Source organism: Canis lupus, chromosome 12 (assembly GCF_048164855.1).
Source record: "Canis lupus baileyi chromosome 12, mCanLup2.hap1, whole genome shotgun sequence".
Taxonomy (NCBI): Eukaryota; Metazoa; Chordata; class Mammalia; order Carnivora; family Canidae; genus Canis; species Canis lupus.
This window is the reverse complement of record NC_132849.1, coordinates 60,638,258-60,654,085: the sequence shown is the minus strand read 5'-3', so window position 1 is coordinate 60,654,085 and position 15,828 is coordinate 60,638,258. Positions and strand designations below refer to the sequence as shown.

At 54.0% G+C, this 15,828-nt stretch overlaps 1 protein-coding gene across 7 annotated transcripts in view; it reads left to right on the top strand.

Moving 5' to 3' along the window:
• The window catches only part of RNF144A (ring finger protein 144A), a 118,567-nt gene that overhangs the window by 55,455 nt on the left and 47,284 nt on the right, over positions 1–15,828 (top strand). The window contains exons 1-2 of one of the 7 annotated variants that reach the window (XM_072771207.1): positions 9,224–9,367; positions 9,850–10,002. The exons of the other annotated variants lie outside the window; for them this stretch is intronic. The gene's annotated coding sequence lies outside the window, so the exon portion shown is untranslated. Of the gene's footprint in view, positions 1–9,223; positions 9,368–9,849; positions 10,003–15,828 lie in introns of those variants that run through there. 7 annotated transcript variants of the gene reach the window in all.

The window sequence follows — 15,828 nt, the reverse complement described above, 5'->3', positions numbered from 1 at the left end:
GCCTTGGCCTGCACAAAATTTAGTGCACAAAAGTGTTTCTTAATAAAGAAAACAAGCACACACCTCCAGGACCATGAAATGTGTGCCTGGAAATCACTCCCGGCTCCACCTTATTTCCCTAAACATTTTTTGTTGCCACATGTTCTTACTTGTTCTTCTTTTTTTTCTTTTTTTTAAAGATTTTATTTATTCATAGAGACACAGAGAGAGAAAGGCAGAGACCCCAGGCAGAGGGAGAAACAGGCACCATGCAGAGCCCGATGTGGGACTCGATCCCGGGTCCCCAGGATCACGCCCTGGGCTGCAGGCGGCGCTAAACCGCTGCGCCACCGGGGCTGCCCTCACCTGTTTTTCTTATCACAAAGTCGAGCACACACCCTGTAGAGTATCTGGCGAGTGTTAAAATCAGAAGCGCTGGTCCCCACTCGATCTTACTATATTGTTGCCGTCTGCTGGATTCCTGCTGCCCCCGTTGTGCTGTGCTTGTTCCAGAAGCTGGCTTGAGGTTGGCCCCAGCCCGGGAGTCACTCGGGACTCTGGGACGGCCACGCAGAGTGGTGCTCCGTCACGTTCCCTCGATTGCTGAGTCTGCGAGGCGTTGCCTTCAGCCTTCTGGTTTCTGGAGTCGGCCTGATTTCTCCGTCACCGTGAGAGCCGCGGGGGGGTGGGGGTGGCCGGGGTGGGTGGGGGCCGCCCTGATTGGGGACGGCCCATCTGGTGTGTGGGGTAGTCCTGAGCTCACCAGTGTAGGTCCCAGAACCGTCATGAAGGTTGCAGAATATAATACGGAGCAGCTTTTGTGATGGGATGGTGACTGAAACATTAATTGGGTTCTTCGGTGGGGTCTGGCTGAGGACAAGGGGGTTTCAGGATGGCCGCGTGTCTTCCCTGAGCCTGCGCTCTGGCGCACGTCCTGCCTCTGCCCATCGTTTCAGCCCCATAGAACGGTTTGCTGGGAATGGGCCGCCGGTGGTTCCTCAGGATGAGGGCAGGAGGCCCTGGGCTCTCGGTGGGGTGGCCCGGCAGCTCCAGTGATCTGGGAATTAGGAGTCCCGTCTCCTGGTTTATTCTGTGGCGACAGCGGCGGGAGTTGCTCACCTCTGAGTGATGCAGAGGATGAGGGCTGGGGCAGTAGGATTCCCGAGGCTTTTCCTCGCTCTTTGACTGTATTTTTGGCAATGGCTTAAACTCCCTCCGGATTCCCTGACCTGCACCTCCTCCTCCACCTTTGAAATGAGGCCTTGCATGATCTACTGCACACGAAGGGAGCACAGAAGAGAGACTTTCTGCCTTCCTGCTCCGCTTCCTTTGAACCGAATGCCGTTTTCTTTCTGATCTTTTCTTACTGGTTTGCAAAAGGGGCGGTTGGGGGGTGGTGAGCGGTAGCCTGGTTCAGGAGTGGTGTCCCGGGAGGGACGGCTCTCCCCTCCATGCCCACCCCCTCTTGCAGGTGAAAGCAAAGCAGCCTAGAGCCAGCGGAGCCCCCCCTTCCCTGGGAGCCTGAGCAACAGCACACCGCTGGGCAGACTCTAATTTTAACTGGTCCCCCTCCTCCTCATCGCAGGCAGGGGCTGCGGCACATGCCTGCTCATCGGCGTGGCAGTTCTGCAGCAGGACTGACAGCCTGAGGGGCCGCCATGCCCCTTTGTTCGTTTGTCAGAGTCTGGGAGACAACCCCCCCAACCCCACAGCAGGGATGTTATATAACTTCTGGTGTTCACCCCCACTCATCTTCTCAAACTGCACATCTCATATGTTTGTAACCTATTTTTACCTTTAGAAGAATTTTTCGAGTGGGTTGGGTGAAGTGGAAACAGCCCCAGGTGGTTCTATGGGCTAATTGCTCTTTCTCGGAATGGAAAAGTGGGCTTGGACTCCCCTTGGCACCTCTTTCCCTTCCAGGGTGCCCCGCGTCCTGGCCCCGCTAGCTTACGGACACTGCGACCCGAGGGATCGGCTGCTTGCTGCAGATGTGTCTTGTGAGCGTGGCTGACAAGGCAGCCAGCTGTGCCTCTGCGGGGTGTCCAGCACGTTGATGCCACTGAGGCTAAGGCCCGGGCTCCCATCCTGGGCTGTGTGAGATCAGTTCTCCAGCTCACCTTACCCAGACGGGGCCCACCTTCTACCAACGGGAGTAGAATAATCCCAAAAGCACATGTTGAATGATCAGCGACAGGAGACACCACCAGCAGCAGCCCCCACGAGGCCATGAGTTACGGTTGGAGCTGTGAGACCCGCATTACCTCCGATATTTAGCACTGGAGACTTTGTGGGACTCAACATCTCAGTCTTCTTATCTATGAAGTGGGGATAAGGGTGTGCACTTCACAGCTGGTGAGAGGGTTAAGGGAAACACTTTGCATGTCATGTGGTTCAAGATGGTGCCATGGGAACCATGAGCCTTATGGGACTGGCCACAGTAGCGTGGCTTTCATGGTAATACGGCAGCTGAGCTGGGGTTCAAACCCAATGGCCTCTGATCCCAGAGACCATACGCCTTCCAGGAAGGATGTTGTCTGTGTTAGGCTCCTGTGGTGTCTTACGCTCCTTGGATAAGGAGGCTGAGCTCTTCTCTCAGAATTGCATTACCTGTTTAGCCACAGGTTGGCTGGGTCCATTCTGTGGCATGTCCTAGGCCTCTCTGAGAGTGTGGGCATAGTAAGGGTGCTGTGTGGTCATCCAACCCACAGAACAAAGCTACGGAGAGTCGGGAGCGTGAGGGCAGGTGGCCTGGCTTTGACCCTGAGAGTCTTGTAGACTTACCGCAGAGGTAAGTTGTGGGTGGGTTTCCTAGGACGCGGGGCCCATGAGATTCACAGGGGGTGCCCACGCCTGTGCTGCGGGGTCTTGGGAGATGCCACCAGGAGGCTCATGAGGGAACGACACAGATTCACCAGGTGGAGGAGGAGGAGGGTGGACGTTTGTGCCATTGGAACGGCGCCGGCGAAGGCCGCGTGTGGGAAGGCCCAGACGTCTTCAGGCAATGAGCACTAGAGCGAGTGGCCAAAATAGAATGTTCTTTCTCGATGTGGACCGGGTCCGAGTCCTGTGAGGCCGCGAGGGCTGTGCGTTGGCTGAGGATGAGGTTGTGAGATGTCTTCACAGCAGGCTCAGGCATTTTGGAACGGAAATGTAATTTAGGGGGAAAAAGAAACTTTGTGAGATGAGCTAACCATGTAGAGAAGGGGAAAGGTTGGGGTGGCGGGCAGGAGTCTCACCAACCATACCTTCACCAGGGTCTGCCTCTGGTCTGTGTCAGCGGTGCACACCTGCACCTTGTGCTTTAGGATCTGTGTCTGGCTGCCTTGGTGCTACGGCAGCAGACTCTGGTAGTTGCTGCGGAGGCTGTGTGGTCCTCAAAACCCAAAATACTTACTATCTGACCCTTTGTGGATAAAATTTGTCAGCCGACGCTCTGTACCTTTCCTGGGCTGTCGGATAGTGCACTGTTCAGCAGAGGGAGGAAGGATGTAGAAAGTAGGGCTGGGTCATAATTCTGGACTCCATCGTTTCGTGGGCCGTGGTTAGTGCTCATCAGCGGGTCACAGATTGCTCCTTTACCAGCCCCTTCTCAGGTACTAATCTGTGGAAGGGGAGGGAGGAACTCACACCTGTTCTCCAGGAGCATGCGAGCCAACGAAGAGAGTCCTTACTGAGCAAGCATGTGTTTGAAGCGTGGTTCTATGCGTGGCCAGGAGCGTCACCGCCTCGTGACACCTGCTACTTTACGCCGTCTTAGCTTCATTTCAGCCCAGAGGGCAGGACTGGACCCGTCTCCGCAGCAGGCCTCCCTGCGCCCGGGACCCTCTGCCAGACACGGGATGAGGGCACCTACCTCATAAAGCTGTTGAGAGAGCAGGTGGCCGAGGAGTTCTCAATAAACAGTAGTTACATTATTATTCCTTAATTTTTATTTGAGTTAATGTCGCCTTTTTTTTTTTTTTTTTTACCTTGTGAGAAAACCAAAAACTCTCCGCCAAAGCCTGACACTGTGAACGCCTTTCTTCTGGAGCTGACAGGTGCTCGTCTGAAGACTCAGCTCCGACAGGCAGCCCATCGGAGGATGTTGAACCTCTTGACGATAAAATAAATGTCAGATCTTAAATTCGGAAGAGGAGTGTAGGAGAGCAGATATACACTGACATTTTGGGAACTCTGAGCTAGCTCAGAGAAGAAAAATGCTATTAAATATCATTCGGAACTTTTCTCTCGATTTATGTAATAGTGATGTACGTTTCCTAACTCTAAGTAGGCGAGCAGGTGCGCTGAGTGAATAGGCTCTCCCTTGACTGAAGGAAGCCCAGGAGAGAGACCCTTTCTTTATCCCGAACTCCCATGGGTACGATACTTAAATTCATTTTATTTTATTTTTTTTAAATTCATTTTATTAAAACATCGTGACCTTAATATATGTGCTGCCACAGCAAGCACAAAACTTTGTAATTTTATTTTTTTAATAAAATTTTATTTATTTATTTGAGAGAGAAGAGAGAGAGAGCACAACCAGGGAGGGGCAGAGGCAGAGGGAGAAGCAGATCCCCGCTGAGCAGGGAGCCCAAGGTGGGGCTCGATCCCAGGACCCCGGGATCATGACCTGAGCCGAAGGCAGACGCTCAACCGCTGAACCACCCAGACGTCCCAATATCGGGATGTTCTGTTTGCCCCTGTGCCTGGGCCATTCTCTCTACCCTCAAGCTTGCCCACCGCATTAAGAGACTGCTTTCATTAGGAGCTAAGGTAGCCATCCACTGTTGCTTTATGCAGATAAAAATAAATGCACGTATACCTGAGGTTTCCAGAGTGTTCAGGGCAAAACACCTACCGCCGTGTACTTGGCTCTTTGTACTTCCTGTGTTTACAGACCTTTCCATTTTAGTGCTTGGGAGGCCCTGCGCTCGGTCTGCAGCGGCCTGGCGTCCGGAGTGTGGATGTTCACAGTTTATTTACCCAGTGTCCGGCTTGGATTGTTTTTCCGCCTTTGGTATTTCAGACGGGACCGCTGTGACTAACTTTAGACACCACTCACATGCCCAGAAGTGGGGTTTCTGGGTCAGTGGGTAAACGTAGGCAAAGGTTTGTAGATTTTGACAAAAAAACTCTTTTCATGTGCTGTATTATTTTGAACTTCAACCGGTACGCCCACACTTTACCATTCTTCTGCTTTTACTGGTTTGATAGGCTTTTAAAAAATCACATTTTATGTGCTTCAACTTATATAAGGTTATAGGAAATATTGTAACGAACATTTTTTTTAATTCTATGGATGAATTCCTAGAAATGGGGCTCCTTTTTTATTATTATGTTTATTTATTTGCACAATAGAAAGACAACTTATGCTAACAATTTAAAGGTTTAATTTTTCATTAATTAGAATTTTATTATTATTTTTTATATAAATTTATTTTTTATTGGTGTTCAATTTGCCAACATATAGAATAACGCCCAGTGCTCGTCCCATCAAGTGCCCTCCTCAGTGCCCTCACCCAGTCACCCCCACCCCCGGCCCACCTCCCTTTCCACCACCCCTAGCTCGCTTCCCAGAGGTAGGGGTCTCTCATGTTCTGTCTCCCTTTCTGATATTTCCCACTCATTTTTTCTCCTTTCCTCTTTATTCAGAAATGGGGCTCCTTGATCAAAAGATTTAGACACTATTAAGGGCATTAGTGAGTATTGCCTGTTGCCCGTCCAAAAGTCCTATCATTGCATTTGCCTTTTGTTTTAAAGATTTTATTTATTTATTTGACAGAGAGAGAGAGAGCATGAGCAGGGGTGAGGACAGGGGGAGAAGCAGACGGCCCGCTGAGGAGGGAGCTGGACACGGGGCTCGATCTCTGGACCCTGAGATCATGACCTGGGCCGAGGGCAAACACTTCACCGACGGAGGCCCCCAGGCGCCCCTGCATTTCCTTTAGTCGTGTTGATGGGTTTTTCCTTGACTCTAACCCAGTTATTATAATTTGATAATGTGCAGCTGATTTTTACAGGTGGAGAACGAACCCTATCATTTTCTGTGTGCATTAATCAGGGCACGAGCACTTGAGATACGCCAAGGTCGGGGAGCTGGGGGAGGGCAGACCCGAGGCCAGAAGCCAGCGCCCTGGTTCCCAGGAAGAGAAGCCTGGCACGTTTTCTGCGTGAGTTCACACCATGGTCCTCTGGGCAATTTTCACATAAATTTATTGGGCCAAAATGAGTGTTTTTATTTCACTGTAGTGAAAAATCACACTTAATTGCCAGTAGTTACTAAGCCATCCACTCGGCAAATATTGACTTTCCACATACGGCGCATCGTACCGGCCGTGATGCCGTACGTTATACCAGGTAGTCGACGTTACACGGCCATCAAATCCTCCCGGTTCCTATGGAAGCTTCGAAGCTACTAGAAGAGGCGATTCCTTTGAGCAACGTTACCGCAGCTTTTCCCCCGGCCAGGAGCTCTGGAGGGTCGGTGGCACTGCCCCTCCGCCACGCCAGCTCCATCGTGGGTTCTCTGGGTACCGGGCTGAGCCAGGCACACACAGATCGCTGCCCTGGAGAGGGCATGTCCTGGAGGGGCCGCAGAATCAGCGAGATAAGGGAGTGAAACAAGACAGTGGCAAGTGCCCGGGACGAGGGGAAAGCCTGGAAGGACGTCGAGAAGCGTGTGTGGGGGGAGTGGGAGGGGACCCTGGCAGTTTCGGGGGGGGAGGAACCCGACGGGGTCATGGTGCTGCAGGTGCAGCCCCAGAAAGCAGCCCAGCCCCTCCCTCCGCCTCACAGGGGGCATGTGGGGCCAAGCCGCTGGGAGGGGAGAGGACAGGAGACCCGGCCTCGCACAGCCCCCCGAACTGGGCCTTCTGGAACGCCGGGAAATCCGTGCACGGCCCCCGTCGTGTCCGAGGCCCGCGCTAACGTGTGAACGAGGGAAACACTGCGTGGCCGTCGTGGGTTCCCTTCTCTTTGGTGCTGTTCTCCTAGACTAATGACTCTCAGGTGACCTGACAGTTTTCCGTCTGCCAGAGAACACGGTCCCCTTAGACCCATTATCGCTTCGACGGCTCCGTCCCTCCCCGATGCAGACTTCTGAGGCTCTGCGTCTGCTCCCGTGGCCGCGGGCCCCACACACCCCGGCTCCGCACCCGGTCCTGGGAGGAAAAGGCCAGGCTGGGACAACGGCCTGGAAGTAAATATGGTTCGTAGACGCGGGTTATTGTGGGTTATTCCCAGCAGGAACGCTTCCCCCTGGAAGCCTGCTCCCAGCTTGTTGCTGCTGTTTTCCTGGGAATAATTTGAAGTTCACCTCTCCGTTTCCCTTCAGGAAAGGTTGCATCAGTTTATTTGATTAGGTTTGACTCCCCCAGGGGTGGGCTTTGAACAAAGCTGCACGTTCCGGAAACCATGAGCAGATTCTGCAGTTGGAGCCCCGGCCCTGCTCTTCCGGGCTCCTCTGCTCGTGCACCCGGACCCACGCCTCCATGTCTGAGCTCATTTTGAGTGAGTTTTGTGCTTCTGTTTTTATATCTAATAGAGCTCCCAATGTTGTCTGGGTGAAGGATGAAGCGTGGGGGTGGCTGAGGCTTTGGGAACAGGTGGGGCATTGAGGGGGCTCCCGACATCACCAGGATTGCTTCTCTGTGTCATGAGTTTGGTGGCTCTCTCCATCCAGCGGGCTCATCTGCACTTGGGGTCTCCTCCGCCCGGGCCAGGAGGGCGAGATTGGAGCGGCCTTGCCTGTGTTCTCTTATAGCGAACATCTAGAGAGAGAACATATATGTTCTAGAATAGTGGGTAAGGGACTGAGGCTGGGGTCTGGCTATGCAAGTAATGTCGGGAGTCGTCTCTTTGACTCTGTGGGATGGAGCTGCGGAGGGTGGGCCCTTGCTGACCTCCTGGTGGGCCTGTGTGAGGACACACCGAGGGCCAGCCCTCCTCATCCAGAGGTTAGGAGGCTCGAGTGAGACGAGAGATTTTCCCCTCCGGATATTAGCATTTACAGTCTTTGGCGTTGACTCTGGGGGAAGACGGAGGAGCCTTCATGTGATTATGACCCATCTTCTCATTGGGGAACCTGAGTGCTGGGCTGATTCCTGCATTTTAGCTGACTAAATGGTCTCATGGTTACCGTCATTAAGCCAGGTATCTCATTTAACAACTGGACGGTTCTCCGTGATGGAAAATATTCTTCCCAGGTGGGGAATGTTCAGAACATCAATGGTGCATTTCCTCAGAGGGCAGCCTCTCGTGTTTTCTTCCAAGCTGGGACAGCCGGGTGCGCTGTCGCCCCTTTGTGTGCTGTGGGTGGCCTGGTGGGGGAAGGAGCCCTTCCAGGCTCCAGCAGGTGGAGCATTAAGGTGGGTGGTGGGGAGAGTGGTGGGGTGAGCCGTGGGGTGAGCCATCGGGTGAGGGTTTGGGACCTGGTGCAGCCCGGTCCGCTGTGCAGGAAGGAAGCATGGGCTTCCCGAGTCAGGAGACTCGGGATAGAATCCTGGAAGGGCCACTTGTTGCCTTGGGCACATCGTTCATCTTCCCCAACCTCATGTCTCCCGATGTGTTAAGTGAGGACCATTGAGCTGACTCCCTGTCTCCCCAGGGTTGATTGATCAAGTGCAAAATAGAAGGTGGAACACAGAAGCCAGAGAACATGGCACTGATCCTACGAGCATCACAATTGTTATCCAGCGTATGCGATGAGGAAATAGTTACCCGGGGACCTCCTCTATTCTGGCTGCGCAGGTCGAGTGAGCTGGACGTTGCTTGGCTCCTTGGTTGTTGGGGAAAGCACTCGTCCTCTCCACCCCTGGGACACCCGCATCGCCCCGCTGAGGCAAGTCTTTTCCTCCCTAACTAGGCGGTCAAGGCGAGAACAAAATCATGCCTGGCAGTTTTTCCTTGGAGGATTGTTTTTTTTTTCCCCCCGATTGTTGAATGGTAATACCCTCCTTGTGGTGCTTCCATCCGTGACGGGGAAGAGAGCAAATAAATGCAGACCTGCTCGTAGCGTACGTCAGAGAATGGCTGTGGGGTGCCAGACAGGGAAGGTGACAGGGAGTGATGGGTGCGGGCGCGGGGGGATGCCCCGCGGTTTTATGTGGGTGATCAGAGGATTGAGAGGACGCGGGGGATATAATGGGCTGCGGGCCATCGTGCTCTGGAAAACATGAAGATTGGTGATGTGGTTGTCACAGTCGTCACACTGCTGGGGTGACATACGATTCCTTAGGCTTGTCCTGCTTGTTTCCTAAAAATAGAGCCCTATCACGGTTCTCAGGCTGCTGCTGCACTGGGAAGGGAGTCGAGGCCCGTGGACCAGAATGCCGTGGATCCTGCCCACTTCCACGCACGGTGGCCACGATTAGTCATTACCGATGAGCCCCGATGATGCCCAAAGGTAGAGCCCACAGGAGAGCTCTTTCGCGGGGGCGATGTGTGCTGGTCAGGGAGAAGCAGCCCTGTTCCCCAGTGGGGCTTACCTGTCTGTCCCCGTTGGCAGATGCCACTCGCTGCCGCTTCCAGATCTCGAGCTGGGGAGCCTGAATGTGGCTGCGCTCCCACGTGGGCTGCTGGGCTTGCAGGGGGCGGCAGGGAGAGCTCCTCCTCGGAGCACAGGGGCTTTAGAGGCTCCCGTGGGCTTTCCCACAAGAAGTGTCCCCAAAGCTCGGGGTGTGCGGGCTGAGCCCTGTGGCCCATGCTGACCTCTTTCTGGAGCATGTCCTGGAGCCCGTGGGTCTCCGTGGGCTGGAGTGCCAAGGGGGGAAACAGAAGTGTCCTTTACAGGCTGCACCCCTGTCAGGAGTGCTGGTCCCGCTCCTTCCTGGGAGGCTGACATCACGGCTTACGGGCGACGTGTTCAGCGTTCGGTGGCTTTTTCAGGAAGGACTCGGGTCCTCCAGTCCTTGCCGGGGTCCTGACCTGGAGCTGGAGAGGGGTTCCTAGCAGGAATTTCCAGAGCGTCTGTGAGCTTTGCTCAGGATTCCTCAGTCGGCCCCACACGTGGAGGCCCAGATGCCAACCCGTGCAATGAAGGTGAGCAGACTTTCCTGGAAAGGGCCAGATCGTGAGTCATTTAGGTTTTACTGGTTTTTCTTTGTTTGTGATTTGGTTGTTTTGTCATCTTTAAAAAGGTATAAGAGTGTTCTGAGGTTGAGCGCCATCCGAGGCAAAGGCCTCACAAACCCGGCTTGAAAGGCTGGAGGGAGCTCCTGCCAGCCCAGTGCTGCCCTGCCTGCTGCCTGCTCCCTGATACGGTCTGGTCTGCCTCAGGGGCAGGGAGGGGGTGGGCTCAGGGGGCCACACATTTTCCCACAGCAGCGGGGTGCATGCTGGAGAGGCTCTGAAGCCTCCAGACCCGTTCCTCCCCTGGCTTCGGTGCGGCCGCTCGGTCCTCTGTCCGGCCTGCATACGTTCTCTGCGCCCTGTCCCCATCCCGGCTGAATCCCCCCACCCCCGAGCACACAGGCTGCCTTGTTGTGTGTCGGTCGTATCCACTGCCCTGAGTGATATATTCTCCACCCCCCCGCACCCCCGTGGAGTGTAGGCTCCCGGAGGGCAGGGCCGTCTGTCCATCTGCTCAGAGTGGACATCCCCGGTGACTGGAACGGCGCTGGAACCAGACACGGTGGGGTTGGTGACTGGGTGGATGGAGGTCTCTGCCCGCTGTTGCAGCAGGTGCGAGCTGAGTACCAACGCTTTCCGGGGTTTTCTCCACCCCAGCACCATCGATCTGCATTTGAGAAATTGTGGTGTGTGCGTTCACGTGTTAAGAAACGAAATCCAACCAAGTAGATTTGAAGACTCTGCCTCTGTGTGTGTGTCTCTCATGAATAAATAAATAAAATCTTAAAAAGCTGACTGATAACCTAAGGCAGTGAGTGTATGGTTTGCATGAGAAAGGCAGAGAGAGGCAGAGACACAGGCAGAGGGAGAAGCAGGCTCCATGCAGGGACCCTGACGCGGGACTCGATCCTGGGACTCCAGGATTGCACCCTGAGCCGAAAGCAGGCACTAAACCACTGAGCCACCCAGGGATCCTCCCCATGTTTGACTTTTAAAGCGTCGCTTGCTGGTAGCCACAGTGTTGTGTGTACGTGGGCACACTGGAGTCGAGACAGTAGGGCCTCTGTGTCTCCTGGGCGTTTCATGCGGGTGGGAGGTCGCAGCACCAGGCTTGTCCGGGCCTGGCGGGACGCGACTACCACACCTGAAGCTTGCGCGTGGACCATTTCATCCCCCTCAGCAGCGAGCATGCGAGTTCTCGGCCACAAATGCCGACCGTGTCCCAAGCGAGCCGCCCACCAGAGAGGCAGCTTGTGGCAGCAGGTCTGCAGATCCGCCCAGCCCTGGGGAGGAAGAGTCTCCAGGCCACGGCCCTGGCCAGCACTGGAAATTTCTCTAGGGTGTTGTCTGCAGGATTCGTCCGCGTGGGTGTCCTGGGGGCCTTGCTCCTGGAAGTCTTGGCCTGTTGGCCTCTCCTCCTGGGGGGGGCGGTACAGACTGGGTGCCGTGCGGTGACGGGAGGCCGGGGGCCTGCCCTGTGGGACGAGTGGCTCCCATGACGTGGGCCTTCGGGGTACACCTGCTGCAGATGTTGCACACAATCAGGAAGCCCCTGTTCTCCCTCACTGTGCACGTGTGCTTGAAAGGGACAGAGCACCCCAAGCTGCACTGCACGTGTCTGCAGCTGCGGGTCGCTGGGAACTGGTCCCCTGCACGGTGGCAGCTCGGACAGCTGGGGACCCTCCCTCTGGTCTGCGGCTCCTGCTCCGTGGATGGGGCCTGCTCTTCCCCACCCGCCCCTGCAAACTCTTGAGTGCAGCGAAGCCCGTTTCAGGGAAATGCCTGAGCGCAGCCCCCCCGGCCCCCAAACATGAACGATGTGTGGTTGCATCTGAGCGAGTGCTTGGGGTCCACTCTGCTCATCCTTGACACCCTTCCTGGAACGTCACTGCATTTGTCAGAATGTTAAAAACCACACAGAGTTTGATGGTTATAAATCAACAACAAACCTGTGCCACTAGAATTAGCACAGTGTTTCTCAGATTGTTAGTGTCACACTTGAGATAAGGCCATGGGGGAAAGCGCTGGCTTAAAAATGTTACCCTTTCCGCTTGAATCTGCATTTCAATAGGCTTATTTGGGTTTAAGTGGAAAAAGTAAAGTTCTTTTTTTTTTTTTTTTAATAAGCTTTTTATTTTTGTACGGTTCAGATTTAGATGTGCAGATTTAGATTAGATTTAGGTTAGCAGATTTGGGTTTCAGTTTAGGAAAATGACGCAGATCGGAAGTCCAGAGAGCTCGCCTGCTCCTGCACCCAGCGTCCCTGACTAGTGACATCTGCAGGGGGGAGCTGAATTTGTCACAGCTCCTGAGCCGGCGCCGGGACATCCCTGATTGAAGTCCACACCTCATTCCCATGTCTGTGGTTTTTACCTAATGTCATTTCTCCTTCCCGGGACCCATCCCATCCAGGACACCACATGGCCAGACCTGCACTTCTTTTTTTTTTTTCCCCAAATTTTTATTTTAAAGATGTTTTTTATTGATTAATTCATGGGAGACACAGAGAAGCAGAGACATAGGCAGAGGAAGCAGGCTCCCTGCAGGGAAGGCTGGTGTAGGACTTGATCCCAGGACCCTGGGATCACGCCCTGAGCCGAAGCCAGGTGCCCCCTTCTCCCCTTTTTAAAGACTTTATTCTTAAATCATCTCAGCATCCAGCATAAGACTTGAACTCACAACCCGGAGGTCCAGAGTCACGTGCTCCTGATGGAGCCAACCGGGCGCCCCGGGACGCCACACTGCTTTCACTTCTCTGGTCTCCTTGGGCTTCTCGGGGCTGTGACAGTGTCTCAGACTTTCCTTAGTTCTGATGACCCTGATGGTTGTGGGGAAGACCACTCGGTTTTGCAGCCGCCACTTGCCTGGGGTTTGAGTGATGTTTCCCCTGTGATTAGGCTGCGGTTGTGGGTTTTGGGAAGAAGACCACAGAGACGCAAGGGCTGTGTCTGTCCCGCCACATCAGGGGGTCCGTGGGGTGGTCGTGACTCAGCGCGGCCGGCGCCGCCCGGGTCACCTGGCTGTGGGGTGGGCCAGCTTTCTCCACCAGGCAGTAAGCCCCGTCCCCACGTCCACGCTGTCCTCGCTGGAGGAAGTCACCGTGAGCAGCCACACGTAGAGTCGGGGGTGAGGCTCCAGTTCCTGGAGGCGGGGAGAGCAGCCTCCAAAACTACTTGGATTTTTTCTCTGCGTGTGAGAAGCCTCTTTGCTCTCCCGGTTATTTATTTATTTACATAGTCAGCCACTTACTTACACCAGGATGAGCTTATGGACATTCACTGTATTTTTTGTTTTGTTTTGTTTTTTAAAGGTTTTATTTATTCATTAGAGGCAGAGACCCAGGCAGAGGGAGAAGCAGGCTCCACGCAGGGAGCCCGACGTGGGACTCAATCCCGAGTCTCCAGGATCAGGCCCTGGGCAGAAGGTGGCCCTAAATTGCTGAGCCCCCCAGGCTTCCCCACTGTCTGTTTTTTGTTATAATCCTGCTGCTTCGCTGCCCACATGGTTCCCACCTCAGCTGCTGGGAGCCCGTCCCTTTGGCTCCTGTGTGGCTGTGACATGTCCCCAGCAGTGTGGCTGGCTGCCCCGTTGGAGCACCTCCTTGCTTTGTGCGCTGCAGGACTCACCAGAATGAGCTGGAGCGTTTCCTGGGCAGGTCCTTCAATCTGCCATTGTAGCCTCGTTCCTTCTGTTGGGGCGCGACTGTTAGGAACCAAGATCTGGGCACGTGGGGTGCTTGCTGTGGGCGGGGTGCCCTTGCATCAGGGCGCGGTCGGCTGGTAGAGCTGCATGCTGTGAACCTGCGTGTTCGTACCTGTCTGAGCGGTCCTGCTGGGGCCGCGTGCGCCTCTATCAGGCTAACCGTGCGTGCCCGCCGGGGCCTCCGGCTCTGACCCAGGACCACCCCGACCATTCCAGCCGCCTCCCCTCGCTTGTCTGGGACCTTCCACTCCAGCGGCGAGAAGCCTGACTCCTGCCTTCCAGCCGTCCCCTGGCTTATTTGTTCATGTGGATGGTAGCCTCAGCGTTGTTGGCACACACCCCTGAGGAGGCAGCTTTATCCACCAGGGCTCGGGGGGCCTGTAGACAGTTCCGTCTGCCTGCGCTTTTGCAGATTCCACTGGTTTCCAGACCTACGCAGGTCAGTGCTTCCCCCACCCCTGCAGTGAGATTGGTTTGTGCGTTTGTAGTAGAGTAAGGGTCTCTCTTCACTGTCTGCTTTCCACCTGGGATACCCTGACTTCCTAAAGTTTTTTTTTTTTTTTTTTTAAATGTGCATACATCCAGGTTCTCTCTCTGTGCTGTAAAGTTTTGTCTTACGGGTTTTGATAAATGCATAGCGGCACGCATGTACTATTACAGCATCATACAGAATACTTCCCACCCCCTACAACAGCCCCTGCGTCCCACCTAATCGGCCTTCCTCCTCCTCCTCCTCCCTCCTTCCCAGTCCCCTGTGATTGCCCATCTGTTTACTGATTCTACAGTTTGCCAATTCCAGAATGTCATATAATTAGAACCATACAGGATGTAGCCTTTAAAAAAAGAAAAAGACTTTGTTTCTCAGGGTTTTAGGTTCGTAGCAAAATTGACGGCGAAGTACAGAGTTCCCACGTACACCGTGTCCCCACATGCGCACACTCCTTCATTTCACTCCTTCCCTGTTGACACCCTGCCCCAGAGGGGGCCTCTGGTCCGTGGGTGAGTCATCGTAATCACCCCCAGGTTTACTGTGTTGGCTCAGGCTGCCGTCCCAAAACACTGTAGACCAGGCAGCTTAAACAACAGTTTATTCCCCACAGTTCTGGAGGCCGGAAGTCTGAGAGCAGGTGCCAATGTGGTCAGGTTCTGGTGAGAACCCTCTTTCTTCTCCCTGTGTCCTCACATGAAGATGAGAGGCAATGAGGGGAGGGAGAGGGAGAGACCCAGATGGTCCTCTCTTGAAGGCCACAGGCCTGTTGGACCGAAGCTCCACCCCGTATGACCTCATGTAACCTTCATTACCTCCTAAAGGCATAGAGTCCCATCAAGGGTTAGGGCGACAGCATAGGAGTTTGGGGAGAAGGGACACAGTTGGATTTGGGTTCACTCGCAGTGTTGGACATTGTGTGGGTTTTGACAATCGTATAATGACATGTATCCCCCAACGCAATAGCATTCCGAGTAGTTGCACGGTCCTAAAAAATCCTCTTGGCTCTGCCTATGTATCCCCCTTTCCCTCCCTGGCAGTCACTGGTGTCCGTAGTTTCACGTGTCCCCGAATGTCATATATTCTGAATCACACAGATGCAGCCTTTTCAGATTGGCTTCTTTCTTTCAGTAATATGCATTTATGTTCCCCCTCATGTCCTTTCATGGCTTCATAGCTCATTTCGTCGTAGCTCTGAATAATAGTTTATTGTCTGGACACAGCACCAGTTTAAACAAACTGGGGTATTTCATTCCCCCACTGAAGGGGACACCTAGGTTGCTTCCAAGGTTTGGCATTTGCAAATGAAGCTGCTCTGCACGTCCCTGTGTAAGTTTTCCTGGGAATGCAAGTGTTCAAATTAGTTGGGTATAAATCCCTGGCTACGCAGCTGCTGGAAATAGTGAACTTTTACCATCGAGCTGTCATCCTCTCCTTGGGAGGAGGTAATATCCCTTGCATCTTCCTGAAGGATCAGGATAATCAGCCCTTGGATAAGTCAGCATCTCTACAGTTAACTTTCTACTCGGCTACCATTCTCATGTTCCTGCAGCCACTGACAGCCCCAAATTATGAGGCTGCAGCTTTCCACCAGCCCTGCCAACATG